Source organism: Apteryx rowi, unplaced genomic scaffold, assembly GCF_003343035.1.
Source record: "Apteryx rowi isolate R43461 unplaced genomic scaffold, aptRow1 scaffold_30, whole genome shotgun sequence".
Classification (NCBI taxonomy): domain Eukaryota; kingdom Metazoa; phylum Chordata; class Aves; order Apterygiformes; family Apterygidae; genus Apteryx; species Apteryx rowi.
This window is the reverse complement of record NW_020449419.1, coordinates 1,984,293-2,008,551: the sequence shown is the minus strand read 5'-3', so window position 1 is coordinate 2,008,551 and position 24,259 is coordinate 1,984,293. Positions and strand designations below refer to the sequence as shown.

General features: G+C 37.6%; 1 protein-coding gene across 2 annotated transcripts in view; it reads left to right on the top strand.

Annotated features, from left to right (window-relative positions):
- BICC1 (BicC family RNA binding protein 1) overlaps nucleotides 1-24,259 on the top strand; it is a 115,394-nt gene that overhangs the window by 56,649 nt on the left and 34,486 nt on the right. The window contains exon 1 of one of the 2 annotated variants that reach the window (XM_026069992.1): nucleotides 19,938-20,036. The exons of the other annotated variant lie outside the window; for it this stretch is intronic. The gene's annotated coding sequence lies outside the window, so the exon portion shown is untranslated. Of the gene's footprint in view, nucleotides 1-19,937; nucleotides 20,037-24,259 lie in introns of those variants that run through there. 2 annotated transcript variants of the gene reach the window in all.

The following is a 24,259-nucleotide window of genomic DNA, read 5'->3' as shown; positions in this document are numbered from 1 at the left end:
TGTTTGTTCAAGCATTATTTTGATGTAGGGGAAGAGCTTTGTATGTTCCAAGAAGCACTGTGTTAAAATTTTAAGTTTTTTTTTTTAAACAGTAATGTCACTTTATGGTGAATTTAAGGCCAAACTTGTATACAACTTACTGCCTTAGATTTCAAGGGTAAGCCAAAGTATAATCACTGTCTTTTTTGCTTCAGACCTTTAATTCAGCTTTTAATTGTTTCCCAGTATTGTATTAAAAGCAGAATTTTACGTTTTGAGGGGAAGAGGGAAGGGAAAATGTGTAGTCAGTCTGTGCAGCCCTGTTCATGCATGCAAGTGTAGTGACGTGGGTATTTGTTGTTTTGCTGTAGGTTTTCTAATATAACTGCAATCTCATTTTATGCTTTTCAACTCATCTTTCATTTAGTCTTTGAGTGCTTAATTTTCTCAGTCTAGTTTGCCAACAAAAAACTTAAAGTGAATAAAAACTGCTTTTTATGCTGAAACTCCAATGGTAGTAAAATTTCATATATGCAAGATTGGCTTACATAAGAGCATTTCAACATATTCCTTGCCAGTTTTTCTTGTCACACATGTAGACACTTCATAATTTGCATGTTCCATGGAGAGATTACTTCATTTTTTTTTAAGACATGAATGCATCCCTGACCATTATACAATATAGCTTTCATTACTGGAACTGGGCTGAATCCCAGACTCACACAAAGTAGAGGTTACCCTTCTCAAATAGAAATTTCAGTGAAACACATGGCATAGAACTATGGATAATACTTCAGAATTGTTTATTCCAATATGTCATGGATGCAAGTTAAGGCATTGTGTATGGTCATGTTTAAAACAAGTATGTTATGATGAAATGTCAGCGATAATGGAAGAGCTATTAATTCTGCAGTGCAGCTCTATCGTAGTTCTGTGAGCTTTAAACAGCACCATAACCTCTGCTAGTATGTGCAGAGGTCTCTGTATTTCCTAAAAACGTAAGCAAAGCACCAAACCTCATTCCTTTGGCAGTATTGGCCAAGGACTCAAGACGGGGATTTTTGGCACTCGTGTTGTACTCTGTGGATGGAAAAAGTAGCCAAGGATTGAGTCCTGCCGCGGACCACGTGAATGCAGTCTGGCAGGTGGCAGCTGCTGTTCTGCTTCTCTCAAGTAGGGAGCTTACTGCTTGCAAGTGGCACTTCCCACGAGCGTGGGGCCAGCAYAGTCAGTGAGCTAACCTGCTTGGAAATGAAAGGGGTTCAGGTAAGGCAGGAATGTTGTGGATGTGCTTCAAGGGTGGTGTGTTATGTCCGTCATTCCTCTTCCGTCTGTTGTGACGCTTGCTCTTGTTGCTGCTCTGGCATGTGGGCCATCAGGGTCTCCTAGCCTTGCCTCCCCTCGCCCCCTGCCTGTACCGAATTTTGCTGGCGTTGCCCACTGCTGGCCTGAGGATCTGCGTGGTGGCACCAGGAGTGTGATGTCAAAATGCATGTCACTCTTTTTAGGTGATTAAAAATCAAATAAGAGGGGACCCACTGAGGATTGCCTTTCAGTGTCTCTGAAAATAATGTTTGGAAGCACACCTGGATGCCTTGTGTAGGGTGCTGGCATCTAAGTTCGGTGCTGACACACGGGAGAGCCATTTACGGGACTGGTTATTGTCATTTTCCTTCCTGAGCTATACGCATGGCCATTCTGTATTGAACACTAATAGTGGACAAAAATGTCATGGCTACAATCCTCAAATGTGAGTATTTCAAACTGAGACTAATGAGGCAGCAGTTAAGAAACTAATGGTATTATGACAGATGTTCATACGGCATAAAGAAGTGGTCTTGGACCCCTACTTCAGACAAACATCTGTCTCATTGCACCGTTGATTTTTATTATTATTATAATGAATGCAAAGTTTAAAGAAATGAACAGACTTGTTTTGATTTCAGTGAACACTGGACTCACTGGAATACTACAAGGTTTTCAGTATATTCTGCTTAAATTTAAGTTACTTAATGTTTTTCTAAATGCCGGGTGAATTGGTCTACTTCAGAGGCTGGCATATTTGCAAAGTGCAGTTATATAATCTGAAAACTTTGCCAAGAATTTGGCAAAGCCTGAAGCTAGTCAAGCAACAATAAAAGTAACTAAAATGACTTGATAGTTTGGGCTATTTACTACTTTGTCTCATCTAGCTGTTTATGTTGAAAACTGGAGAGACTACTTCCAGAAGCTTGGCATCTACAAGACTGAAGTCCTTGAAATTTAAATATATAATGCTATGTACTGTATTTCTTTTAAAACTTGTCACCTGGCCAGGTTGGCTGGGAGAACTGAGTGCCTTCTGTGAGTCTATTGGCTGAGCCGGACCCAGGACTGTTGTCTCTTAGGCCACTGGGCATTAGAAGCATTGCAGAGCTGGTGGTGGTTTGTGGCCACTCTTGAGGTGACGTGGTAAAAATGCCATTTCCTTTTTCAGAAAGGTCTGTTTACTGACTCACCTTTTGGACATGCATACTCCTGTCCATTGTTTTCCCATGGCTCTCCACTTATCCCCAGAGCAAACAAGCCATTTATGTACAATATATGCACAATTGTAAACTGTACTAAATTTAAACCACTGCTTTCTGACTTCATGGTTCTTTGTGTAGTGACATGTACCAGATCTACTCACTTGTACCACGACCAACTAAAATATTGATAATGGACTGTTTATTGACCAGAGTTCCAGCAATGACTGTAATGAATGCTTTATTTTTGAAGTCTTCAATATTTTCCTTTTCTCTGGTGTTAGATGTATATGTTATCCCCTACTTAACTATACTTGCAGCTCTAATGTGTCTTTTTAATTCTGTGTTTTCCTTAAATGACTTCATCATTCTGGTCTGAAGAGACACTAGGTGGTGGTGGTTTGTTTTGTTTTGTTTTCATTTTTTTGACAGTGCATGCATACTATGCCTGCTTTGAATTTTGTTCTAATTTTGACTGAGAAATTATTTAGGACTAACTATATTGTGAAAAACTGTACTATCGTTGGCAACATAGCTTCTGTTGATTATCCCCATTGAGTTCATAGAAAGATATCTTTACCTACTCCCTTTTTTAGACTTTGTTATTGTCGTCCAAGAAACCAGAACAACCTCCACAACCCCAAACCCATTACAGGGTCATGAAAACACATTGATTTAAACAGCAAGATGTCTTATATAATGAATTATGTAGCTGAGCATGCCTTTCAAGAATCATAACATTCTGCATGCTATCATATGACCATTTATAAAAGTATTCATGGAAGTGAATGGCAAGGATGAATTGTTTGGCTTTATCTTTTATTCATCCAACTATATAAAACTGACATTTCACAAAATGATGAAATAGAAGTCTCTAACCTAAGTTGGTACTCTGTTAAACATAGAGTAGAACATGTCATCCTAACCTTGTTGAGTATGAACCTCTTAGCTGTGTGTACAGAGTAGTGGAGGAATACAGTATCAATTTTTGTTTGAACTGTTGTCTTGGAGGAAAATAAGCAGCTGTAAGCACTTTCCTGTGAATATGGACACTGAAGAAAAGAATATTCTCGGATTTCTTTATATTTAGACAGTGTATGGCCTCAGTCTGTGACAAGATAGATGTTTGAAATCAATTATTCTTTATTATATATGCTCTACTTTGCAAATTGAGACTTAAAGCTCTAGAGATAAAAAGGGGAATTTACAGCTGTGTATAAATTTGAGCTACAGCATCAGGGTAGAATAGAAGTCTGAATAGAAATCATAATTCAAACAGAAGCATCTTGGAAATATATAACTTATGTGAAAATACTTTCTTACAAAGACTAAATTTCTGATTACACTTGGTATGCTCTTAAGTCTTTGAAGATAAAAGTGAATCCTGCTCCACTGTACAAGAAATAAAGCTGCTCAGTGCAGTAAGTTCTATACATGGATTACAGAAAGAATTCTAGTTGCATTTATATATTTTGCTGAAAGAGTGCAGTTGCCCAGATTGGTGGTTGCTGGGCAGATTGTATGACTGATGTTCTTGTTTCTTAACTTTTTTTATTGCTAGTAATATATTAGAAGATGAAGTAGGAATTCAGGTGTAGGTATTTAGTGCAGTAAATGGGCTCTTATCATTAGTCAAGCCTTATTTTTCAATTAAACCAAAGTATGTACCTTTGTGCATAAGAAGTAGTTTTCAAATCCTATGGAAAGATAGGTATAGGGTATAAATACCTTTTTGCCGCGGTCTGTTTGAAATCAGGACTTTCAGGTAAATGTAAGAGGGCTTTGATAGGCTGGATCTTTGTTAGTACTCTTTGTGCATGGAAATTTTATATTAAGATTGTTATAGCGATCAACATTCTGTCAAGTAAAACGTAACTCTTTGTACATCCCATTAGAAAAAATGAGAAGCTTCTCTAACAACATAAAACATGACTTGGGTCTCACTGGGCATTGTGCTTTGCCTTAGTTTGCCTTAGTATCAAGTGTAGTTTATGGTACCAGATCACATTTGTCTGCTAGCTGCGAATTAGTTGCACCTGTCCTATACATTTCTCCTCTGTTAAAAGAATAATATCATATGGGATGCCCTACCATGGAGGAGTTAAGTTGGGGGTGTTTTCAGAAGATTTGTTAAATCCATCTTACACCACTTAGGGCACACAGGAAAGAGCTGGTTTGTACAACAAGAATGCTCTAGAGGGACACAGGACCGTAAGCTGTGGCTTGCTGGGTTTCAGCCTTTGTCTGCAGTCCTGCACGAATCAGGTATCCATTGTGGGTGCAAGGAGGAGGGTCAGGTGCAATAAGACTAAGTTTCAACTTCTGGGGTAAGTTGTGAAATCTTAAGCCATAGGTAAGAATGGTTTTATCTGAGCCTTTTAAAGAAAGGAGTAAAAAGATCCATGGATAGAGTCTACTTCACTATACTGTGACTGGCGGTTGTAGCAAGAACATGTGCAGTATGGATGGTCACAGAGTCTGTTAGATATGTGTTATAAAAGGTTGAGACCTGCTATTTTAGTAAATTAAAAAATATATATATAGTAAATATCTTAAAGTGCATGTTGTTTTCAGCCTTCAGCCCAATCCAACTATGTCAAACACCAGGGGCAAACTTCAGAACTGACCATCCTCTGCACTCTGATATACATAAAGTATGTGCATAGCATGTCAAGTAATGTGTGTGTATATACACACAAAGTCTACTGATGCAAAGACTGAAAAACTGTTCCTGTTCTCTTCTTACTTTTCGATTTTTCTGGTGTGGTCACTTTTCTCCTTCTATTAATATTATTTTCCTGACGCTGTCAGTGCCTCTGACAAGTAATTAGCGTGAATGTCAGTAAAGCCAGTTTAAAAAAAACCTATCAACTATTCCAGAAACATCTACAACCATACTTTGCTATTTGTTGTTTAGTATTTGTTTAAAATCCGGCAATAGTATTTTCAGCCTCAAACTCTTATTAGCTTCACGGAATGTGTTGAGGCTCAACTGATGAAGAATATTTAAGACCCCAGTGGGGTCCCATTGCACATACTCTTCCAATCARCCAAAGGCGGCTAGATTATGTGATGCAAGACTCCTGGTGTTTGGGCTTCCTGGACCAGAGAAAGGTCGTTCCAGGCACTGCAGTGAAATGGGCACTGCCTGGCAAACTGGCTTCAGTGTCCTCCCAAGTTTTAGGAAGGCTGACTTTGAAATATATGGCCAATCTAGCCAATGTACTTGGTGAGATTTAGGGTAGTGTCACAACACAGAAAAGTTTGAGTTGATCAGTTGGCTTCTTGGTAAAGAGCTACCTAACAGCTATAATTCTTCCTAGATTCCAGTGTACATAAAACAAGAAGGAGTTAGATAGCTATGGGATTAGTAGTACTGGCAGCCCCATGATACAAGTGCCCTGTCCCCACCACCACCTCCCCAAGACAGATTTTGGCTTAAGAAGAACTGAGCAATGATGAATTCAGTTTGGTCTGGTTAGTGTGTTTTTTTGTTTGTTTGTTTTTGTTTTGTTGTTTTTTGTTTTTTCAGGGGGGAGGCAGAGGTGTTCAGACATTCAACCCTATTTTAATGTCCCTCAGAGCTAACTGTATTTTGTTTAATGTTAGCACGGGGGTTTTGTGTTCAGATGACTTAACTTTATAGAATACCAAGTATTAGCTTGCTTGCAGGGTTATTTAGTCAGTGCTAGACAGCTTAAAATCTCAGCATTTTCAGACTGCGGCTGCTTCCGCTATAGCAGATTAAATAGGTGTGTCAGTGGGCTGCATGTTGCACCCTTTCTTTCAGTATTTAGCTTAATATGTGTTAGTAATAAGGGTTTGCTACTCCTCTAGGGAATATCCACATGTAAATTCTGTGTCAAAAGTCTTCATGTGCATAAGCACTTTGAAATATATTATGAAAGTCCTCCTGTAATTTCATTTGTGTCTAAAACAATGCTTTATGGGGAACCATATGTACCCTCTGAAACTGCATGAAAATGATAAGGTGAATAATGGGAAACAAAGCTTAATGTGCTGGAGTTGCTTGTGTGCTTGCCAGCAAGTAGCTGTGTAGCTAGTTCATCAGTCTTTAAACTTCTGAAAAATACTATTCTTACTATAAACCTGTAGTAGTAGTAATTCATAGTTTCTTGTGTTTCTGTAAATGCAATAATACATTCTTTCTACAAGTTTTATTCTACATGTTGGTCTGTTAAATGCTAAGCTGACCCCACCTGAGGAGGGCATACCAAATCACGGGACTATTGCATGCATCAGGCTTGTTAGTGGAGCAAATGCTGTTAATAGCAATTTTTCACGGTTTTGATCAACTTTTTGTGCTTGACCAACTTTCATCTCGTTCTCTGCTGTTTCCAGTTAAAATAACTGTCATTTCTGCTGTTCTCACAAACAAACAACCACTTCCTCCCCTGAAAGTGGAAGAGGAAAGAAATGGAGATTGAACCAAATTTTTTGCCTTTAAATTTGATGCTACTTAATTGGCTAAGAGCATTAAGTTTCAATTAAGAGGAAAAAAAAAATCGGGCACTTGGAACCTGCAGTGGTGCACTGAGCTTTTTGACAAACCTTAGCTTCTAATCCACTGAGATGACTTTGAAGTTGTGCCAAGTGTCTTGCGGGGTTATAGCCTAACCCTTCCTTGATAGGAACTTTAAAAAAAAAAAAAAAATGCAATGATGTTCACTTCTAAACAACCACAACCACAAGATGTAGTGATGCAGGTTTTGTGCAAAAAGAGAGCAGGTAAACTTCTGTGATGTGCTTAAGCTTAGAAACTTATGTGTTTAAAAAAATAAAATAAATCTTTATCAGTTCACAGTTAAATTCTAATTTCATGTTGTTTCCATATTGACTTCATTGTGGATGAATGAAATATGGCTCAAATTACCAAATTTTGAAGCTACTTCTCATAAAAGATCTATAAAGAACTTGCCACATATCATATCCCAAGTTGACCTTTGCTRGTAGATCCATCTCCCTGAGTTTTGTCTGACCTTAGCATGGCTTCTTTTTTGAAATTAAATAAGAATCAATTATAACAGTTGCCCCCCTCCCCAAGGTGACACTCCAAACATGCTGAGCTGACAGCTAGAGTGAACTGAACATTAAATCTTGAATTAAGGAAACGTGCCCATTCAAGCAGAACCAAGTAACAGGGCCTTCAAACCAGCTGGAAAGTCATTCTCTGCATTACAATGAGGTGGAAGGCATTTTCATCTAAGTATTTTACATAGGCAATCTCTTTTAGGAGATTTTTACCCATTTGTCATGATTTTAAATCACCACTGCTGATCTGAGAATCACTTTAGATGCTCACAGTGCTGTAGCATAGCTTCCCTTGCGCGTGCCTGGGGCTCACCTTCACAGGGCAAGGTGAGCAGTCCCCTGGCAGTCGGAGAGTGGGTCTGCTGGGTGCGTTGGGCTGTGTGGGGCTGTGTGGACCTGTGCTGCCCTACCGTTGCCTAGTGGGGGGAGTTCTCCAGCTAGTTTTGTGCAGGTCAGCAAATGGTTGTGAAAGATAAGCCTTTAAAGGTATGCCACGTGTCTTTCCTATCTGTAGGTGGAAGAAGGATCTTTGTACATCAGTGTGAGACAACTTCATGTATAGTATAGGCATGGTGTTTTTTGATTTTGATACCCCTAGAATGACTTTATTGCATATGTTGTCAATACTGGAAATGCTGTGCTTGATTGTGCATTTTATTCTTCAAGACTAGTAACTGCTTTTACTAGAAATGAAATAAGCCACAGAGACGGACTGTTTTCACAGCTGCTAGACAGCGCAATTGTGGTCTTATCTCTCTTGCTTTCCTGCATACTTCAAGTGTGTCTCCGGGTCGCCATAGCTACTTGCTAGGCAGCTGCATCCTGCAGCCTGGCATGCCCCGGTGTCAGAGCCCGCTCATGGAGAGGGAATGCAGGACCACTGGTTTAGGGAGACCTGTGCGCTTTTGTCAGCAGATTTCTTCTTTTTCTTTGAGCTGTTTAGTTTTGGCTCTCAAGGTATAAAGTGTAGGTCTGACTTTATAGCAGTTCAGTAAGGGTTTTCTTAAAAATCTTGGCATTTAAATGCCTCTTCCTCATTGGTCCCCTCGACAACAGGGCTATTGGTTTAGGTATTCTGTGTCAGCTTTGCTGTGGGTTATGCATGAAGCAGAATTCTTTCGCAGCTTTTTTTTTTAACCTCACTGAAAACAAGAAAGACTCATCCTGATTTGTAGTTCTCCTACATTTGGTAACTTTGTACCTAAGCAAATTTTTTAAATTATGCTCATATCTTGGAAGCACATGAATTTCATAATATTTTTGTGCATATTGCAGATAGTCATGTTGAAGATAAAGGATGCTCTATAATGTTTCTTGAAAACATTAACAAAAGACTTCATGAGGGGAAAAAATGGTGGTTTCTTGTATCTGCAACTGCTTCGTAAAACCAAAACTTGTCAGATATGGTACATAATTCGGGAATTTCTAAGTTCTTTTTGTTCTTTAGAATGACATTCAAATTACTTTTGTGCTTGCCCTTTCTACACCAAGATTAATATGCTATTTTGCATTTCCACTTAGATAAAAATGAATTAATTTAATCATCAGGGCATTTTATCTAGCTTTATTTGGATCTATCTAGCTTTATGTGACTGTTGGGTGAAACAAAACTGAACAGTTATGTAATCTGAAATGTGGAATATCTTCATTTGGGAAATTATAGGATAGAGAAGTACTTGCTTGGTTTTTGTGGCATTCTGTAATTATGCTGGATAATAACTCATATCCTCTGAAGTGCTTAAAATTAGTTCCTCTGTCATGATCTTGCTCTGAGTTGAATCAGATAGGTACTTCTGAAACAATAGAATCACAAAAATGCTTTAATAACCCATGTCTTCAGTGAAAATATCAAAATGCAGAAAATGATGGTTAAATAATTCCTATGAATCGGTTATATTTTAGCCTGTTAGGCTTCAGAATGCAGTGGTCTGAGATGCTGGAGTCATCCGTTATTTGTAATGCTCTTTGCTATTAGCTCGTTAACTATTACTGCTCATTAATGTGTTTTTCCTTTAGATAAGGGATTGTTCATACTCTAGGATTTTTTATAAGAGAAAAATAAGTTCTGGGTTGTCAAATGTCAGTTGTAGGCTGCAGTATGCTTTTGGGTGTGTGTGGTTTTTATTTTTTTTCCCCAACATATACTTTATCCTGGATTTGGCTGGAAAAGCATTGAAAAGGGGCAATGTCCTGTTTTCTCTGKTTTTTTAATAAACTCATTCCCATTTCTATTTGTTAAAATCATAATGATTTAGAAGGTTTTGAGTGAAGTTGAGAAATTTTTGATGAAAATCTAATGCTRTGCAGATGCTTGACACTAATATGAAAAATTAATGCAAACCTAGTTACAGATGCTAATTTAAGCAAATAAATTCTGCATTCAGCTTTGGTCAGTGAACACTGGTGATGTGTTAGGTTAGTAAACATGATGTAAATTGCCGTATTTTGTTTTGGAACAAAAACTGCTTGAACAAAAGAGGCCAGGACCCCAAAACAGCTTTCTAGATCATGGGGGAAAAAAGGTGCACATGGCAGAACTCCTGTTAAGGATCTTGTCACGCTCTTCAAAATATTCATATGCACACTGATATTAGTTGCAAGTCAGAGCACTGCACTTCTGCACTCCGAAGGAATAATACTTAATAAACAGTGTTCTGTGGATAGTAAAATATTTCTTCCTGTCTTCTCCAGTTCCTTAATGCTATTTCTGTTGCTGCCATCCRAAGAGTGACTTTCCCCATAGAAAGCTGGTACCTCACCTGAAGTTTCTGACTTTCCTACTGACTGTAGGAATTACAGATAGAAGTGGCTACTCCAGTCCCCTCTTCAAACTGCTGCCACTCCAGTGAACTGTCTAGAATTACAGCCTAGGTGGATATCATTGAGTCTCTGTAGACTACTTTGTTTTATAAATGAAATTCTGCAATGTTTTTTTTCAAATTAGTTTGGTTTCAAACATTCTTTATATGAGGGATTCTAAATATAGAAAAAGTCTGTGTGAAGGACCAAGTGCGAACGTACTAGACCATCATTGATAGGAAGTCTATTTAATGACTTCCTGTGGAAAATCTCATATGAATCATATGATTTTTCTTGAGTAAGCAATAGTAGGGAATATGTGAAAAATAACATAGAATGGTTTTCAGAATTTTAAGGTTTTCATCTGTACAAACTTAACCTTGCACAAACTGTGCTAGTCATATTATTCCTTGATTGTTTGGCAAGAATAACCTTTCCTGTAAAGCAAGTCAAATCTAAAGGGAACAAAATCCAGAGAATAAATAGTGTTTTTGATACTGTTTTTTTCCCCCTTTCAGATTTTCAGCAGCAAAGATATGATTTGTTGTTTTATGGTAAATTAGTAGTCATGAACTCTGGTAGCCTCTGGTTGTGCTTGTGTGGCTGCAATTCAAGCTGCTGAGTTGGTACAGTTTTTCTAGTGAGATTGACACAGTCTGGCAACATGAATCAACCAAGGCAGAGTCATTGAGCACTGCTGGCAAAATATACTCCCTGTATGAAGTGGTGTGAAAGGGAAAGGCTAAAGATCCCCTGTTAATGGGAGGAAAGCTGTGGGAAAGGGAAAAGCTGGGGACGAGGTGGAACGAAGGAGAGAGAGATGCTGAAAGGAGATGGGGGGCTGAGGACTATGAGCAAAGAACAGCAAAAACTATGTAATTCAGCAAATGAATTGCAGAAACAGAGTTAAGAGGGAGCGTTAAAGCAATGCTGATTTTGGAGGAGCAGAAGAATAAAAAGCGGATGGTGGAAGTGATATACAGAGAATAGGAAAACAAGTGGGAAGTAGAAAGAGGAAGACGTGGGGGAAGGAACCAGTGAAAATGGATTTTCTAAGAAATGGAGCGGAGGTTTACCAGACAGTGTTTGTAGGTGTCTGGCATTGAATGCTACTGCATATTCTGCTTTTGGAAATGAGATCACACACAATTTTGAAGCTTCTACTTGATCACTACCCTGTGGAAAAGCTGGTAAAGATTGCTATAGATACAGAATTGCAGTACTATCTTACCGATGATTAAATATCTAACATTAACATGTCCCTATTCTCTTATTTAATGTCTTTATGCAGTTTTCATAAAGATGCAGTTTAGATGAGTACAATTTCAATTTGTTAAATCTTTAACAGATATCTTGTCTTGCATAAAAACATATGTATGATTTAAAATCCTGGAAACAAAGCATTAATTTCTAGTCTGTGGGAACTGAGGATATTGGCGCTTTCTGGTAAAAATCACAAAACAGAATTGTGTGCAAGTGAAACAAGACAGCAATAAAAAGGTTTAAATTTGAGTGCAACTGTCATCTAGTTTATTAGATTTGTGTCCAGTGCAGTGTCAAATAATATAAACTGTCTGGTTTTGCAACAGTTGCGGAGAACAGCCAATAAAGTAAGCTGAGAGAATATTGGGCTTTAAAAAAATGCAAGCTATTTTGTGGAATTTGTTTAAAATACTGCAATGCCAGATGGCTGCCTTCAAGATTTTTAGCAATATTTTTGTAGAATTACACTGAACTCTACCTGTGGGCATGTACAAAATCCATTTATATATATACATTTATATATTTCATTCATTCCCCTTTTTCTATTGTAACAGTATGCAGTGAAAACTTAAGAATGCTGTTGACGTTAGCTTTTCTGCCTGTGGGTACTGTCTCTTGGAGAATTATAAACATGAACTGACTTGCTCATAAATATACTTTTGGTCACTTTAAAGAAATCCAAACTTTAAAAAACAAGCTTTGGCTCTCTGAGAAACACTGTTTGGGTTAAGTATCTGTTGTTGTTTTCTTCTCTGCTTCTAGGATATTTGCCTAAAACCAAGGAGGTCAGGTGACTTCCCATCCTTAGAATGACTGAAATGCCGCATCTTTTCTTCTGTTACGTATTTTGACATCCTGCCCCATACTTGTCAGTGTTTTCATTGGCCATTAATTGATGGAATAGAATATATTCATAAAATTTGAAGATGCCATTAAGTTTGCAGTGAACAAATTTAAATTCAAAGCAAATATTAAAAAAAAAAAAAAAAGCAAAATCAGTAACGACTCAGTAGTGGTAACTCAGCATATGCTCCTTAGGGAAGAAGGATCAGGTGCTCAATATGGAAGAAAAGGATTTAAAGGTGATTATGTACCACAGATTAAATAGATACCACAGTGTGATGCTGCATCCCAAAATAAAGCAGACTGGGTTATATTTTCAGGCTCATCGTTTGTAAACAAAAATAGTTATTTTGTGTTACTTAGTACTGCTGAGGTTTTGCCTGGAATATCATGCTCAATTGTCAATGCCGCTCKTCAGAGCGTGGACAAATTGGAGAAAATCAAGAGGAGAGCAACAGAAATGAGATGCTTTGAAAACAAGAAGTGGGGAAGGGTTTAAAAAAAGATTAATTGTATGTATATTAAAAAATACATAGGTTATGTGGGAATAGGATCAAGGTGATTGTCCTCAGTGTCTCCTTAGGACAAGATTAGAAGCAAACATTTCTGTTACAAAAGAGATTTCTCTTGGATTTTAGAGAGAACAAAGATAGCTAATTATAATAATAAGTTGCGTAAACTTTAGCATCCATACCGCTGGTTTGTCAGGACACATTAAATAGCTATCAGCAATGCTGTAGGTATACTGGAGCTTGCCCCAAAGGTGGCTTAAATGATGCCCTGTAATAGTTCAGTCCTTCACTTCTGAGACTTTTCTGAAAAGATCCTATTTTAGATGCTTTTTGAGGGATGCTGCAAAAAGTGTAGGTAAAATACGTGTAACAGTGAAAGCACATCTGTGCACTAGGAAGGAAACCAAATTTTTGGATCCTGAAAGGAAAGAGAGGGTTTATTCCAAAATAAAGAATTTAAAAGAAAACATTTAAAAAAGCTGTAGAGAAGGCTACTTATAACATGAAGTATTGGTTAAAATGCAGGGAAAAAACAGCTAATAAAGTCCATGAAATTGGTAGCTTATGACAAATTGAATCTTTTTTTTTTCCAGTTTCTAATTAAAGATTGTGCTTTTGTTCAGCTGACTCAAATTAAAACAAACAAACAAAAAACCCCACTACTCAGCAGTGTAAATAGGACATCAGCCCAAAGGAGTAAATTATCAAGAAGTAAGAAACCTTTTGGCAATTAACCTTTTTTTTCTTCCTGAATAAACAAGGGTGCTAGACAGTTTTGGCATAACTTTTGCTTCTTCCTCTATTGCCATTTTAGTAAGACTTGCAATGCAGTCATTGCTGACTTCAGCTGCAGCTGAAAATGAATGTCTGGTAATAAGATAACTTACAGTTGAGTGCCTGAAGTTTGATTCCTAAATCTGTATCTGCAAGTGTTGTCCTTTGTTGTTTTGTTCTCAGCTGTTGGCAGGGAAAAGGGAATGCAGAGAGTGACCACAGAGCTGGGATGGGAATGGGTGTTGGAGAGATCATTCCTCACAGGTCGGGACTCTTCAGAGAGAAACGTTTTGGCAGGTCTTTTTTCTTCCTGTCACTCTTGCTTTCACAGTGCCAACCGTGTTTAGTTATGATTTCAGTGTCACAACTAGCATTTTGGTATTAACTTAAAAATTTATAAGCAAGTGGTGGATATTCTGCTGTCCTAGCTGGTTTTGCTAGTGGGTGGCAGAGCACCCAGACTTGGTACCTTTTCAAACCAAGACCATCATGTGCAGCAACTCAGCTGTGCCTCCCCTGGCCTTTCGTTGCCTTGCTAGGAGGAAAGAGGGTCAGGTACAGAGCAGAAGTTGGCCGAGTGGTTATAGAAGAGCCAGTGTGATAGCTCTTAATGCCCCCACTTCACCAACTTGCTAAAGAAGGGAAGAGGAGAAGGAGGCTGCGGGACAACCGGCTCCTGTACTCACACTGAACTGAAAGGCCAAGCCATGAAATTGCTGTGAGAGGTTGGAGAATTTATTTTTTAAACCTATTGTGCCTCTCCTTAGGAAGGTGGGAATATAGAGTGTTGAAGGAATAAATTAGGACTCATAGGAGACACAGGATTTGTATTTTTTGTGTCACTGAAGAGTTTTATTCTGAAAATACCATGTATCTATACACTCTGCTATTGCATTGGGCTTTTTTGCCTTCCTCACTGACTTTTTTCAGTTGCTGCTGTCTTAACCATCCTAAGAATGTAGCTTTTTTGCATGAGAAGGCCAAAAGCTAACTTGATAACGAGTTCAAAATTCAGCACTGGTATTACAAACTGGCATGGTAGCGTATGGGCAGTGCTAGGTTGTACCTTTGAATTACACTCAAACAGCTTCTGTGTTCTGCAAGCCTTGTGTTGGCAGGTCGTGTTTGCAGGGGCTCCCATGCTTAATAGTAGTAGTAAACAAAACAAGTATTTACATGAACTTTTTGTTTAATTCTGTTTGGATTTTGTAAGAGTAAAATCAATCTTCAAATATGGCATAAACTTATTGTGGGTTGAAAAATCGATGTTTACCTTTTTTTTGAGTATACTAGTGAGATAGAATTTGGACTTTTTGTGGTTATTTTTACACTTAATGGAAAATTTGTCTTCTCCCACAAATATTTAGATGGCTATACTGTGGGGATAACTTTCAGCTGTTTTGTGTTGTTTGTCCACAGCTGTTGCTCTGTGCATTTTCCTGGTTTAAATTGGTGGGACATGACAGACTTGTAGGAGATACTGGAAAGGAGATAAAATTTTTCTGCTATAGACAAGCATTTAATGGCAAATTAATATGGGAAGATTTTTACTTTAAACTATGAATATAGAACTCAAAACAAAGAAGGCTATTTATCCTTGAATTTCTCAGCATCTCAGATAAAACACAGCCCCTCCCACTGCTGGCACTGTTTTTCAAAGTGGATATATTCTCTACCTGAAGTCCCACATCTCCTATAGGTCATTATTTTCTACTCATAATTTGCCAAGATTGTTCTTATCTGCTTATTTCATCTGGAATACAGAGCCCCCAATCCACACTCTCTTTTTTGTGAGTGGTTGCTCTCATCAGGCTGAGATATAAAGGTGGAAAAGTTCTGCTGTTTTCCGTCTTTATGATGTTTGGCTTGTGAATAAATAGAGGGAAAGAATCTTTGTAGCTTTAATGGTTCTCCAAGTATTCACCTTAAGTACTCACTGTGCACTCCACTTGCTGCAGCGTTTTCTAATTGACCTACGAACTAGCTGTTGCACAGTAAGGAAAATATTTACCATTTACAGAGTTGTGTTAAGACAGGGAACAGTTAAAATRATGTGTTGCTAAGGCTATCAATATATAATTGACTAAGATTTAAAGCAAGTTTCTTGGTGACACTGTTTATTATTTGGAATGCCAGATTAATTATACCATGTATTGCAGTCTCTGTATTATGAGCTACATCTGTTTCTTGTTAACTTTCTCTGTAAATGAGAAACTGTCAGTGCACACAGTTTCTCATATTCTGAAGAAAAATCCCCGAACCCTATAATCGTGTATTTTAAAAATTAAAGAACAGTTGTGTTTAGGTCACAAGTTTGTTTATTTCTTTTGTCTCTGGAGGAGCTGACCCAAGCATAGATGTATCCTCCCTGTTTTGCAATAAAAAAACGAACAGAAGAGACTGTCCCAGGCCCTTAGAAACTTGGCCTCAGGAGTTTGTCCTGCTTCTCTTCTATCTGAGCACTTAGACATGCACAAATCTGCAGAATCCCTTGTGCCAGCAGCTGGCAGCAAGTGGTTCATTTACTAGAGTTATTTATATGAGCCTCTAGATTGCTCCCATTTCAGAAACCAGCCAGTTCAATTAATTCTCTTTCCCTTTGAGTGCAACATAGGTGACAAGTGAGAAAATTTTTCGAAGAAAGTCGTATTTGCCTGATCCCTTTATCTTGTTTCCAGTAAGACTGCTGATTCTTCCACGTGTATGTTGTACCTACTGCAACAAATCCTGGTTCTACACAAAGACATAAAATCATTAATTTGTATGGGCTTAGGGAAAGATATAAGACACTTATGGTCACAGTTATGAATAATTTAAGGAGACAAATTCTAGGAAAGCAGCAAATGAGCCGGCAGGTGGGTAAGACAAAATAAGAAGCCCAAGAATTTTATGTAAGTTTACAGAAAATGTGGTTTGAACTGTGATCGTTTCTGTAAGAAGAGTGAGAACAAAGATTTAAGGTGTGTTTGTGGGTGTGGGTTTTTTTGTTTGTTTTTTTTAATCAGAGCTTGCTTTATGTCTTGAAAAGAATAGCAATTTGCTTATACTCTGGCAGATACAGGAGAGCCAAAACACAAACATAAATGTATTATGAAGGAAAATAGCAAGGGGCTCAACACCCAGTGAGAGTGCTTGGCAGTAACTATGTAAAACTAAAACTTCAGACCCTGGAATGTAGTAGTACAAACCCATATCATTGTAATTAAGTTGGGAATACAGGTTTGTCAGTCTTGCTAGACTAAAACTGGGATTAGCTGATATATTGTTTTGCAAGATAGGTCAATGGCTAGARGTTCTAAATTCAAAGACGTGTGCTCTATACTGTGTCTTCATGTAAACTAGACACTGACAAAGTCTTCTACTATGTGATCTCCATCCTTCTACTTGAATTCAATTTCCAGGGTTGCAAAAAGCAGTTTATTGGAATGATTTTGCTGAAGTTTGCATTGCTGATGCTCGGCAAGCAATTGATTTCCAGAGGTGAGCTCCACTGCTGGTGTAATAGTGGAGAGAGACTGAACAGATGCAGAGGAAATTAATCTGAGAACAGCTCAGGGCTTGTTTGCCACCTTCAAAATCAGCACTTAATATGTATGTGTTTCAGGTTTGTGTGGTTTTTTTGGTTTTTTTTTTGTTTTTTTTTAAGTGTAGTACAATGAATCTAGCGTTACATGGAAATTGTGTACACAGCGCATTGTTTACTTGCTACGAACCCCTCCCAAGAAAGAAAAGCAGAAGCTGTAAAGTAGGTCAGTGGTCTTAAGAATGCCAAAAATTTCCTGTTTAAAACACTTCTGAAGTTTTCAATAGTCATAAATAATTGCCACTAAATGACTAAAAATTTCTGTAGATTAGGTCTATCACAGGTGGGTTTGGAAGGGAGATGAAGAAAAATACTTCCCCCAGCTGCCTAATCTGTTTTTTCTGTTGTTCTCATCATTTTTTCCTGGAAATTATGGCCTGCATAGCAGTGATGCATGGAAAAAGGTCTTCAGCTATCTCAATTTACAGCCAGTATGGTAACACAGGCAGCTTGTGTTTAAAACAAATTAAAAACATAAACAGTATTGTCTGAATGGCAGATAAAGTAGATGGTAATCCTATCTATTTTTGAATCCGAAATTCTTAAGTATTTCATGCATTAATTTAATATTATCATACATTTGAATATATATTCATATCTAGCATTTCAAATTGGAAGCCCAAGATGTGGAAACGTTAAATTATTTTGTTACACAGATTATCTGCTGTATCAAATAGAAAAGTATTTGCCTTCTTGTAGCTTCAAAGAAGAGCTAAGAGTTTCTTCCTTGGTACCTATCTGTATTGTAAGTGATATAATTTGTACCTGCTACATTAAGAGACAAAGTTTTGGGCACTGAACATGTTTTGTTAATGCATTCCGATTTACTTTTATTTGAGAGTCTATAAAACATTAAATCAGTATTAGACCATGTAGCTGAGTTTTATTGAATTATCAGTGAACTAGTGAAAGGGGACACGCAATGACCTTCCTTTCATAGGGAGTGAAGATCAGGGAAGGATGATGGACGTGGCTCAGTAATGTCAGTGAATCCGGGAGAAATTTTAAAAGAAAAAAAAATTCCTCTGGAGTGTTTCTTACACTACTGTCTTTTCGGCAACTGAAAGAAATATTTTTGTAATGTAGTGGTTAAGTAATTCAGGGGTTCTCTGCGGTCCTTCCTCATTGAGAAGGCAAAATGCATTTTTTATACTAAAAGGTATTCTAGAAGACCAGTTGTAATGTACTAGAATATATTTAGTTTTTAGTTCTAAAATATGTTTATCTGCAGTAATGATGTTTATTAGTCCAGCTTTAAAACAAACAAACAAAAAGACATGGCTAATATAAATACCAAGCTTGGAACAACACAGGTTTTGCAATGGGTCTGTAGATGACCTGACTCTGCGTGGCTGTAACTTGAAATAGGAATCACTCTTATGTACTTGTTGTAGCTGTTGTTACTTGGTTATCTCTCAAGACGACTGTCCAGCTGTTTCTTCATTGGACTTTTTGTTTTTTTAAGACAGCAATACAACAAGAAACGTGGCTTTAGTCATGAAGTGTCTGATGTCCTGTCAAGAACTAGCTGTTTCCATCTTTCTGATGCATTTTAGTTCGTATAGATTCTCAAAACAGCAGTTCTATTTGACCTATTCCCTCAGGTGTATTCAGTGCAGTGTTCTTTGCTGAAAGACGAGCTTCATCTTCCTGTTCAGTCACAGGATAAATACTAATCATTTATTCCAGCGATTGTATTAAAAAAATAAAATAAAATACACTGGAATGCAGTCGGTGAGGGCAATAAGATGTTAAAAGTCACAGCAGTAATCGGGAAACAAAGACACAAAGTAAATGTAGTTGGATTCGGTTGTGGGAGAATTTGGAAAGAAGATTGGCCCTGAGGCGTGCGTTTAGGCTCATGAGTCAGATGTTATGAAGTTTTCCCCTTTTATTTAGCAAAACACAACTACAATGACTTTTTTTGCAAATGTGCATGTAAAAAGCTAAAATTATCTCCAGGCTTGTGTGCTGAAATTGTAATCTTGAACTTGAGTCTGTGTGCAGTGAAGGTATAGTAGTGCTATTTTTATAGGAATTTTGCTTCAAAGAAAAGTTCTCTATTAAAATAATCTTAATACTATATATTTTTTCTCCCTTTATTTCACATTTTCTTTCTCAAGCACTGTGGTTCTGCATTTGTGCTTTGAGAGATACAATGGCAACAGACCTCTAGCTAATGAACCATGGAATCATTGGTTCTATGCTGAAAATGTAAGACATAACAGATTGTGTCCTGCTGAGAGATTGCCTTGCTTTGGAGGGCTTGTTAGGCTAAAGGCTGAAGAACAGCTACCCAAGAAGTATTGCAGCACGGTATGTGACTTTTAGTGTCTGAATGGATTTATAAAATGTCTGTAGCAGTATCACTTAGAAAAAAAAATAAAAATAAAATTAAGGAATTTAAGCCAGTTACATTTATAACAAGAAGAAAATTGTTTGAGACTCTGAAATTGTGTAATTGAAATGGAACTCTCTGGGTGATTACAATTAATTCATTCTCATTTCTCCTTTTCAGGTTTTCTTCTCCACCTTGGCCTTCCCCTTCTCCCTTCAAATCTGACCACCTTTCTGTTTAAATTGCCATGTGTTCTGTACCTATTTCTTGTCTGTCTTCTATGCTTGTGCTTTAAGAGAAGTCTTTTCAACTTCATTTCCTCTGTCACTGGATCCGAAATCCAGTCATCAATAGCTTTTTTCTCCAAAAATAATAATATTGTACAGGTAATCCATTTTTCTTAAGCTTATCTAATATGTCTGGCATATTTTCAGATAATTGTAGGCATTCTGAACTATTATCTGACTTCCAGTGTTCTGCCATGATATTTCAAGGCTGCTGAGATAAATGTGGGATTTCCTAATGTATTTTGGTAGATAGTTATGACTTGTTCTAAAAGCACGCTTCATTTATTTCATTTATGAAAGTACATTAAAGAGCTATTTTACTTGAAGTAGCCTGTTAAAAATTTAAGTTTTCTTTTAAACTATCCTATATAACATATACTATGAAATCTTTGAGAAACAAGTTTCTTTTCACAACTCCTACGAGATATTGCACAGCATATCTTCAGTCGTTTGTTTTTGGGGTTGTTCTCAGTGTCGTTTTATCCAGTTTCTGCTGCAGGAATGTGCAGTCAGATGGACCTGTCTATGTATATTTGTATTTATGTGTGTATATGTATACATATGTATATTTTATAAMGGTTGAATAGAAGTAAGGAGGAGACAGTAGGTTTGACCATCATGTAGTTGAGACAGTATCATACTGAGAAGTAGTGCTCCAAAATATAATGCTTCTCAGGTGACCACAAAGGAATAAAAAAATGTAAAAAGAGTAAAAGGATTGCATGCATCCTGCTGTCTCTGAAACTGGGGCAGAAACAGTGCAAGAAATATTTACTCTTCAGCTTCCTTCTCATACTCCGAGTAGAACAGCAATTCTTCTAAAGGTGATTTGGAGAGAGATGCCAATAATGCTAAATGGCAAAAAGTTCTGAGAAGAAAACAAGCTTTTCAGACACACGCATGCACGCATGTAGGCGCTAGTCGTAGTTCTTCAGAAGGGCATTTCATAATCAGCTGTTCATCCACAAGAAATAGATTCCCTCAAGTGCCGAAAGCCTCAGGATATGTCTGCTCCGAAGACGCTGCTAATTGTTTGCAGCTCATGTTGAGTTCTGCGGTGCTATGGATAGGCTTTTGTCAATGCCCAAGTTAGCTAGTTTAAATCTAGTTCAGATATGACAATGCTGCACTCAACTATGTAATTTCAAAAATCGTGCCTGTCTAAGGACTTACATAGTCTCCATCGTGATAGATTGGGTACCTCATGCATCTGATGAATTTTTCACCAGATCACTATGGATCTGTTTTTACATCCTGATCTGATGGGGGGGAGGGGGGGAAATCCCCCCAAATCCCCAAACAAACAAAAAGCCTATGGCACTAACTGACTTGCGTGAGGATATACAGGAGGTGTGTGGTAGGAAGTGACCCGTTGCATACCGCCTTAATACGCGAGTAGGGTTTTTTATTTCTGTGGTCCAGATACTGTGAGGTAACATCTCCGGTACTGACCTGCATTGGAGAGAAGGGCAAGAAGTCTCTTAAACGGATGTAAAATGAATCCACAGCAAAAAGTGCCCAAATGACAAATTTCCTTTCTCACTCCACTGAGTTAGTTTGTGCATGCCCTGAATCACAAGGATTTGCAGCACACTTTTAGCCTTAATGCATTCTTCTCCATGGGAATAGATTGAGTTTATTTCAAATCTGTCTTAGCTATTGACTTCAATCGATGTCTGGTCAGTGAGTATCCACTCTAACAACTGTATATGCAGTATTGCCTAATTTATTTAAAAGAGTTAGATAAACTTTTAATTTTATTGAAGTAGCTAAATACTCCTACCTGACCTTTCTTGATTAACCTGCTGTTTTATAGACCCATGTTTCATCCTGTGGTGTAAATAATGTACTCTTTCAGTTAAGAAGATACCGACTTATATGTGTTCAACTGATTTTGTTTTTTTCTGTTTTCATTCCAACTTTCAGTATAGGTTGGTGAGTTTTTGCTAATACTTTTTGGGCAGATATTTTCATAACTTATCCTTAAAAATGCTAAGTGTCTTCTGTCTATTTTGGCTTTGTTTTTAATTTGAATGGCTCATGTTCAGTAATACACATGGGCTTTTGTCATCCTAATCAGGTATTTGTCAAGAATGACTGTCATCTGCCCTTGCATTGGCCAGTTGTCTAGCTATTTTTAGGATAATGGCATTTTAACGTCTGTCTATCTCGTAAACAAGCTAGATGCATAGCTGTGGTCTGAAAAACTTGCTCATTAAATGTAATGCCTAATTTGCAGTAGAGGCTTACACAGTGAAATATTTAATTATTTGAAATACTTCTTGCCTGGCAAAAGCCACAGTGTAGATGCATTTGCACTGGCACAAATGTGTTTTTGCTTGGAGGAATTTTATTTTGTTTACTGAAATGTTGCACACAATAGTAGCAAAAAAKCTGCAGGCTTCCTGGTATAGCTGTGGACAAAGACAGAGAAGGTGGAAACTCTGCCAAAGTGTGGAGTGAGGAATTTGAGGATAGGAGCAATAAAAGGCCACTTCAAGGTGGGAGTTTGGCAAAATGAAGTATGTTGGGGAAAATGTCCTGCACTTTCTTCTGTGCAACTTCAGCTTTCTACTTTATGTAAATAATCCCCCATTCTTCAGAAAGGAAAAATTCCTAAATTAAATTCTTAAATTAATCTTTTCCATTCTCAGGAAAGAAGATACTACCCATGAAAATTGATTACAAAACAGATTACAATACAATGAAATTGTTCACATTTTGAGGAACCCTAATCATGCTTCTTATAAGGCCACATCTTGTCCAGGCTCTGATGCCAGCTTATTTTTAAAGTATATGAATCATATATGCTTATATCATGCAGACTTCTTCTAAAGCCTTTGGTGTCAAAGTAGTAATAGTGTGTAAAATATTCAGTGTCTTGTCATTCATAAATGGCATCTGTTCTTTGCTCTTATTCTAACTGTATTTAAAGTATACTTTCAGTTGAGGGAACTGATGGCTATGGAATCATAGCTCCATTGCATTTAAAGGTTTTAATAATAAAACCCTCAAGATTTTCTTAAAAAAAMAAAACAAAACAAAACAAGCTCTTCTAATTGTTTTCAGTGAGAATAGATACCAAAGCCAATGTTCCTCAGATAAAGTAGTGACGTAGCGTCTCTGTGATGTGATCCAACAGTCATCTGGACAAATAGAGCAAGACTATGGTCCCAGCCTCTCCAGGTGGTGTTTCTGGCGATCGAGTGCCCTGATCATTAGGTGGGCTCACTCAACCTAAGAGCCTGTGCAGGTGCTGCAGTGAATTGGGTCAGTCAAGATGCAAATGGGAAGGTGATTTTACGCTTATCTATACTGACAGTGTTACAGATATGTTACATCTGCTATACCTTTATGCCCGGCACCTCTCTTTGTGTATTAAAACAGTGCTAATTATCTTGTTTGGGGTTTTGTCCCTTGAGAACGCATTGCTGCAGTTGCACCCTGGAGGTGTTTCAAATGTTGAATGCAGGGCTTTATCTGACAGATGAAGATTTTTTTGGCTCAGTAAGGCAAAAATAGTAATTTGTTATGATTTTAAGCATGGAACTGAAAACCATGTAGGTGGCAGCAAAAAGTCTTATATTCAACCCAATCTAATGCAAAGACAACAGCAAACAGACATCACTTGCCACATGTAGTTGTGGAACAACCCTCTGCTTGCGGTGCCAAGAAATAATATATTGTTTGGAACAAAGATTTCTAGGTATTTGGCTTCTTACTGGTGGCAACAGCTTCAAAAAATATTTAGAAAGCTTAAGTCAACTGAATGTTTTAATTATTGCCTTGTACAGATGCATAAAAACCTTATGTGCTCGTTTCGTTCCCACTCAGTGATTGAAATCCTCCAGACAATTCTCAGAGAGACACTGTCCAGTTTCAGACTTTTCCATAAAATAGTCCTGGTTACCTTCATTTTCCAGGTGAAATTCTGATGCTATTAGTGACAGATTTTTCCCTATTTGGCAGACAGTCATTTAAGGTCAAATGTAGCCTGATCTGAATGGGGGCGGAGAGGACTGTACACAGGCTGCACTAGGCAGCTTGGAGGGAGAAGCTTACATTGTGGTCATCTCCTGGTAAATCTGCCTACGATAGTGTTTAAAAATATATATATATATATATATATATATATATATATATATATAAAAATATATATTTCCTTCAAATATACATGATTTAACCAGAAAAAACTAGGGAACATCTCTAGCTCATTTTTCTTAATGGTAGGTCAAGTGGGTGTTTAGGGGTTGGCTCAGAAAAATAGGTGATGTAATGATGGTTATTTGATTAGCGTTCTAAATACCTTCACTGGGAGAAAG